We start from the raw sequence: 7,703 nt of genomic DNA on the forward strand, positions 1-7,703 counted from the left end.
TGCTTTACTTCCAGTTGCATCCATTTGAAAATAGTATGCATCACTTTAATATGCATGGGTATTTTATTGCAATGGTCTTGCAGATATTAAGCCACCCCTAATGAAATGAGAGAGGAAAAATGTATCCTGCCTTCTAATTACATCATATAAAAATAATAATGGGCCTTACTATGATGGGGAAATTTGGCAGATTTATAAGGAAGCTGCCAAAGCAGTAGCTTCCTCGGAAAGGTGAAGAATCTCTCTCTGTGTCTCTCTCTGTCTCTCGCTCTCTCTCCAGTTTGCACTTAGTATGGGCCAAAAGCAATCCCTGAAAGTGTTACTTCTAGGTAATTTTGCTGTCTGAAGGGTTACCACATTTAATTATCCAAAAGAACCCAGGCAAAGTGAGATCATCTTGACATTCTTAGTGTGTTAATAATGTTCAAATTAGTCCTTTGTTAAGATCATGAAAAGGAGATCCAGGAAAAGCCTTGTGGGTTATTGAGTTCAAAGCGGTGTTTATTGCAGGACTATTTCCTCCAGGATGAATAAGTGCTAAAGAGCTTGGAGGTTCAGTTCTTTTAATACCTTGAACTTGTAAGCAATGTCAGCTTTGCAGTGAACGGATCTGAAACCTTTCTGCGAAACATTTAACTCCTGTGATTTGACTACCTCTCGAAGTAATTCTTTTCCTTTAGCTCAAATGATTGGGCATCTCGCTTTAATTGTAGGTGTGGATCAGCCCTTTAAGTATCACAGGATCCTTGCATTATTCTGAAGGATAATAGATTTTGAGAAAGAGAGATTTCGAAGAGCAAGACACTGAAAATTGTTTACGCCTTGAACTCTCTTATGGGCTGTGTTTGTATTCCCATGGTACTCTGGTACATCTAATCTTGCACTGAATATTGCAAGTCATTTTTCACTTTCTATTAGTAAAACCAAAGGTGTCATTATTGGGGGAAATGAGGGCGCTACCCCTCCCAGTAAGAATTCTGGCTCATCCAATGAAGTTTTCCCCCAATCCCCAAATTTCAGTTGACCCTTTAGAAATGCAGTTTAGGCATCCAGAGAAAAGGGACAGGCAAAGTTACCATGGGAGTACAAACACAACAAATAAGAGAGTACAAGGTGTGAACAATTTTCAGTGTCTCGGGCAGGGTACAGACTGCCGAAAAGCGGCGGTCTGCTGCCACCGCCGGTTGCAGCATCTGGGAACCGCAGCAGCCAAATGCCGTGGTTCCCAGATGCTGCAAAGAAGGAGCGTGAAAATCACACTCCTTCTTGCACCCTGGAAGAGATGCCGCAAGCGCCAAAGCGCGCACTCACAACGTCATTTCCAGAGCGTGTCCGCTATGTCAAGATGGCGGCGGTCATGTGGAACGGCCACCGCCATTTTGTATGGACTGGGTCTGTATTAGGGTTAGGGGCGTCAGGAAGTGACGCCCCTTTCTAACCCTAATACGGACCCAGTCCATATTTTCAGGCCCATCTGTAACGGGCCATACTCTCTGAAATCTCTCTTTCTCAAAATCTCCCTGCTCTATTATTCTTCCTGATGGAATTTCCCAAATGGAAGCCCTGAAACTGAGAACAAATTTGCAACTCCAGGTTCAGATATGGCTACCTATTGGTTCAAATTCCAGGTTCAGATATGGTTCTGAAATGCCATCAATGTTGGCTTAATTCTCTCTCTGAAACATTAGGGCTTTCATTGTCTGTCAATATTATGCCATATTTGCACACAATATTGTGGTCTCCCCCCCCCCTTTGAATCATTTTAACCCACAATGGCTCATGGGACCACTTTCTCCTGATTTTCCTTGAAAGAACCCTCCTTATTTTCATCAACTATGTTTAGAAATCAGGCTTTTAGCAGCTCTTGTTTCAGTAACCAGGCTCCTTGCTTCCTTCCTTGCTTGTTTCCATTGAAACAGAAACGGTAGCAGTTTTACAAGCCGTCGGCCTTCTTTTAAAACTAGATAGTAATCTAACATTAAATGCTAAGAAGCACAAAGAATTACCAGGGCTGAGCTGAAATGGGGATGAGGGCAGAATGCTTTCCATGAAGAATTTCAGCCTCAAAATAGACGTAACAATGTATGCACATTCAGAGCAAGGGCAATGCAGTGAAAAAAGCTATTAACTTCTCTCTGCAATAGCTTTTTCAGTCCTTAGTCACAATTTCACGCATCCTAATCTGACAGACAATGGTGTCATGTCAACACACTCAGTGCAGGAGCCTCAACTGGTTAGAAGAAAGGTAGGCAGTCTTGTTGGGACTACAACTCACGTAATCCCCAGCCATCTTGAGCAATGGCCAACGATTGAGGAATCTGTAGTTCAAAACAACTGCAGGGCACTAGGTTACCTATTGCTGGCACAGCGTGAAGGCAATGTAAATTAGAAATTATTACTGTCCTCACTCAGAATTGCCTGCCTTGTCCTTCAGCAATGTTGCCATGTAGGTCGGTGTCAACAAGTGAACAAGATGAGCAAGGGAATGATGTCATGTTAGGATGCTTAGTGTACAGTTTCCTATAGTTGCCATAGAGCAGGGATAGGCAACCTGGTGCTTGCCAAATGTTTTGGATTAAGTTTTTGTACGCCCCAGCCAGCATGGCCAATGGCCTGGGATTACAGGAATTGCAGAGATTTTCACTGGGGCCATAGGAGAGTGGGCCACATTTCTCTTCATCCTGCTTTGCTTCTTCTCAGTAACTGTATCAGTTGAAATAATTTGGAGAAAGGCAACAGAAAAGTTGGAGGCAGCGGAAACTGATGGAGGAGAGGCACTAACAGTGGACTAACACAACATTTGGATGCAAGGTCATACTGTATGTAGACATCTACCCAATATCCCTGAGAAGAAACAGGTAGCAAGGTGGATATGGGACAGGTCTGGGGACGAACAAGCCAGTGTCCTTTAGGACTTTTGCCACTAGGGTTGATCTGAGACTTTCTTACAGCCTGATGAAAAATTCTAAAATTACATATTGCTTGAGAGCAAAATTTGCCAAGCATCCCATTCCTACTTAGGGCCCCTGGTGTATGCAAAACTGTAGGTTACCTAACCATGAGACAGAAGTTGTTTCAAAACTCTCCTTTTTGAGCTGATATCATAAAATGGAGTCAAGAGCCCCGATTTAATTAAATGTGACGGCCTGGAAACACTCTTGAACGAGAGTCAAGTATTTCTTGAAAAGCTAGCCACTTCCAGTGTTATTTCTGTGAGTGAAAACAGAGCCAAGGAGACTTTTAAATGCCAATTTGCCAGGCTTGGCGCTTGAGGGGTAGGGAGATGGAGATTGTGCCAATCTAGTTCACTGTTAAATGGATCCAAAAGTCCTTGTTCAGATGAGCATTAGCATGCAACGGTTTGCTGCAAGGCCAGAGTTGCCTTCCTTTTAGAGTTGCTATGTAAATGTACATTAATGGGAGCTCTTTCTTAAAACAAAATAATGTTTCTGGGTAGAGCTTGATTGCAGAAGGACAAAGGAGTTAAGTGTCTTCTGTTGCAGACAAAACCATTTCTTCTGCTCTAGCTAATGCTCTAGTGATGCATTAGAACTAAGATGTTACCATGCTCTCCAACAGTCCTGATTTGGCAGGGATAGTCTTGTGTTATCCTCTGTCATCCCATGTTTTCAACTGCTTTTAAAATGTCTCGGTTTCTCTCTCCTCCTCCCACTTCCCTCCTTTGTCCTCAGCTTACTTGAGTTGCTGCAAACTGGGTTCAAAATGCAAAAGCAGTTTGCATTCAATATGAAGTCGGAAGCTTTCACAGCCGGCATCCATAGATTTTTGTGGGTTTTTGGGGCTATGTGGCCATGTTCTGGAAGAGTTTATTCTTGATGTTTCACCTGCATCTGTGGCTGGCATCTTCAGAGAACATGTCCACATAGCCCCCCCAAAACCCCCAAAATCTAAGTTTGCATTCAGTTAACTCAGCAGGGAAGAGAGGAGAAGGCAGAATCTTAACTGCTCTTTAGGCTCAGGCAAAAACAAACTTCTGTAGCTTCTCCTAGTTTGTCTATTCTTCCCCATTAATACCTTTTGCTATTGTGATCATACTCTGAGGTTGTTTGGCTACACAGGTCTCATTTTCCATCCATGAAATGTTGTAGAGTATGTGTTACAAGTCTATGGATGCTTCTGTCACACACATAACACACACAAAAACAGCCTTACTGGTCTTTAAGGTGTCACAAGATTCCTTCGAATTGTTGCCTATGGGCTAGATTTTTTATGTATATATGTACATATATAATTATATTACTGACAACATTAGTTATACTAAGCAATCTGACAATCATTAATGCTATTATTCTTTTCTTTTTTTAGCGTAATGAGTTACTTAGCTTAAGTTGTTAAAATGGTGCTTGGGGAAGTTTATGTTGGAAGACTCTGGGCCAATTTGAATCATTGTTCTCTTTGTGTGTGTATTCTAGTAAAAGAAAGTACAGTAATTAAAAACCCAAAAGTAACATGTTTGTAACAAGTAATATAATAAATAACAAGCCACAGATTGCTTTGGGGGGGAGGGAATTACATTCCAGTCTGTCATAGCCCACTACGTTGGCTGATGCATTTCCCATTTTCTACTGTTCCTGTTCAAGTAAAGGATGGGATCAATTCGGAAGAATGCAGTCATCCTTCTGACAAGACTTGTCAGACATGTCTGGGGGCTAGAAGGTGTATTTAGACACACTGCTAACTGTAGATGTAGGACACCGCTGGGATGGTGCTACAAGTTCATGGCTTAATTTGAACACGGGTTTAACTTCTGGAGCTTTGCTGAGACATTACTAACAAGGAGACCTTTGAGCAAGGTTGGGAATGATACAGCCCTCCAGATGGACTGCAACTCCCAGCATTCTTCTCCAATAGCTCTGCTGCCTAGGACTACTGGGAATTGCAGTCCAACATTTTGGGAGAAAGACAGGATATAAATCCCATAAATAAATCAAATAAAAATCACAATCCACAGACCATATGATTTTCATTATTGTCTCAGGGCGATATTTTTTCTTCGTTTTGTTCTCAGATGTTTTGGACTTCAGCTCCCAGGGGTCCTAGTGAATATGACCAATGCTCAGGTAATTCTGGGAGCTAAAGTACAAAACTTCTGGAGGACCAATGGCTGAGAACCGCTGATATAGAGCCTGTAGCATTCCCACATGGAATACCTGCAGATGCAGCTAACATCAACTTAATGTTGAGATTCCACATTGCAGAAATAATCCATTTTGACGCCACTTTAACTCAATGCTATGGAATTTTGGGAATAGTACTTTTGTGAGACATTCAGCCTTCTCTGTTAGAGAGCTCTGGTGCCACAACAAACTCCAATTCCCAGAGATCCATAGCACTGTGCCATGGCAGTTAAAGCGGGCTCAAATCGGATTATTTCTGCAGTGTGGATGCAGCTAATGAGAGGTGGTTGGGGGGGGGGGGAACATGGTGAATATGGTGAACGTGAAACAAAATCTTCTTCTATGTAGCTCTCTTTGGTGGTCTAGGGACCTGGGATGCATTATATTGTCTCCCACCCTACCGCCCACCCGCTGCTCCTTGACAATAACAGGGAGTGGTGCTCCGAAGGGTGTAGGTTACCTTTATCTACCTTCTGTTTCTTTATCAATCTGGTACAACCTGAAACCCAGTTCTCACAGGTCTGGGAAATGGGGAAATCTTTTGCAGCCATTCCTCCAATCATTCTTATGGTCTTGGGGTTGGGAGAGAGAGAGATAAAACCTTGGCAGATGGGATGCCATCCCCTGTCTCCTTCCACGGGGCAAAGCCAACCCTTGACTTGCACCCTCTTTTTCTTCACCCTCTCCTTCCTTTGGGAGTCCCTGATATCTGAAACCCTCCCCTGTATCTGATATGCCAAGGTGAGTAGGCTGCGGGCTCCCTATCTCTGTTTGTTTGTATGGCAGTTCTGCCTCTATCTGCCTCTGATCAGAACAACAGGGTTGCACCAAGAGGAGCGACTCCTCTTTGATACGGAGGCTGATGGAGGAGTGAGGGGAAGGCAAGGCCTTTTTGAACAAAAACAGAATACAAGCACGGGGAAGCGGTTGGAGCACACCTGCCTGTAACCTAATGGCTGCAGGCACTGGGAACATATTCCATCCCCACCCTTCTGCACTGGGCAAGTGGGAAACTGTTGCAATATCCTACAGAACCAATTTAGGGAAACAAACATGGGCATTTTGAGCAAAAGAAGTACAACAAGCTAGGACCACATAGGTCTTGGAAAGAGGCACGCAGCGTCTCTAGGCACACGTTGCTTGGAAGTGGAAGTGTACTTCACAAACATGAGGTTGTGGGGTGCTGCTCTTATCTTCATTTTTATTTGTTTTTGAATCCTTGCATACAGAAAAGTGGCATCTCAAGGAAAATACAAGGCAACGCTGAATTAGGATCCTCCTTCCCTGCAGTTCATTTTCCACCTGCAAGGTGTTCTTTTTTATATATATAAATGATAGGGTTGCCATATGCCAGTTCCCCAAATTGGATGACCAAATCTGCATATTATACACATTTGCATAATATGCAAATTAAGTACATTATGTTAAATTTAGATTGTGCAAATTAAGCACATGTTTCAACCTTGACACCATTTGTACAGTAAGCATTAATCTGGGAGGATCAGGTTCGAAACACACTGCCGAAATAATCCAGTTTGAGACCACTTTGAATGCCTTGGCCCCAGAGCCCTCTGACAGAGTAGGCTCAATGACTCACAAAGTACGAATGTCCAGAATTCTCTAGCATTGAGCCAGGGCAGCTAAAGTGGTCTCTAACTGCATTATTTCTGCTGTGTGTTTTGGACCCCAGTTTAGTATAACAGAGTGACAGAACTGGACACAAGTACCGAAGAAAGAATCAGCTCCCAGTTTGGTCAGTTTCTGTACATGGAACGAGGGGGGGGGGGGGATACCATTGTATCCTTTATTTCAGGCAGCATAATATCTTGGGCCAGACCTGTCTGACCTACAGCCACTTAAAAGCAGAGATCATATGCTAGATAAACCCTATTGTCCCATCATCATAATCTGTTTTACTTAGACTATTTGCAATGAATACAGTATCACCAAGTCTTGAGGGACGAGAACCTGGAACTTGCCATTTGCAACTCATATTATTTGGTTACTTATAGTTAGGGCATCCTCCAAAGTCAGAATTGGGTCCAGAAACTGTTTTCAGAAATTTGAGACTGTACTTGATTGGCGTGAACTACTAGAATACACTTGCAGCCTTCGGATAAAACAACATTGCAGAACCATAATGAAATCTGGTTTTTGTCCCAAACAATCAGGGTTTCCTGGGAACTTGCCCTCATCACTTATAGTAACATATGCTCCAACTCTGTCTCTATTTACCAGGCTCCAGGTCCTTGCATGGCTATTGGAATATCACTTAAAAGGGGGAAATGAGTCACTGAAAAGAAGACAAAGGATGGTCCTGGGTTTGCAGAAAATTTACATATATTAATTTATATGCATAGGTCATTTAAAATAATTACTGTAGAAATAATTGCTTTAATTTACATGGAAATACAATAAATGCCACCAAAGGGAGGAAGACAGTGACCAAGTGACCTGTGTGATATCTCAGCCTGCAATTTAGGTATTTTTGATGGGCACTTTCTTTATCATTATTTATTATTATTATTATTATTATTATTATTATTATTATTATTATTATTATTA

At 42.3% G+C, this 7,703-nt stretch overlaps 1 protein-coding gene across 1 annotated transcript in view; it reads left to right on the top strand.

Moving 5' to 3' along the window:
- Positions 1 to 7,703, top strand: part of POU2F3 (POU class 2 homeobox 3) — an 84,556-nt gene that overhangs the window by 15,615 nt on the left and 61,238 nt on the right. The gene's annotated exons all lie outside the window — the stretch shown is intronic.

This window comes from Sceloporus undulatus, chromosome 6, assembly GCF_019175285.1.
Source record: "Sceloporus undulatus isolate JIND9_A2432 ecotype Alabama chromosome 6, SceUnd_v1.1, whole genome shotgun sequence".
NCBI classification, from domain to species: domain Eukaryota; kingdom Metazoa; phylum Chordata; class Lepidosauria; order Squamata; family Phrynosomatidae; genus Sceloporus; species Sceloporus undulatus.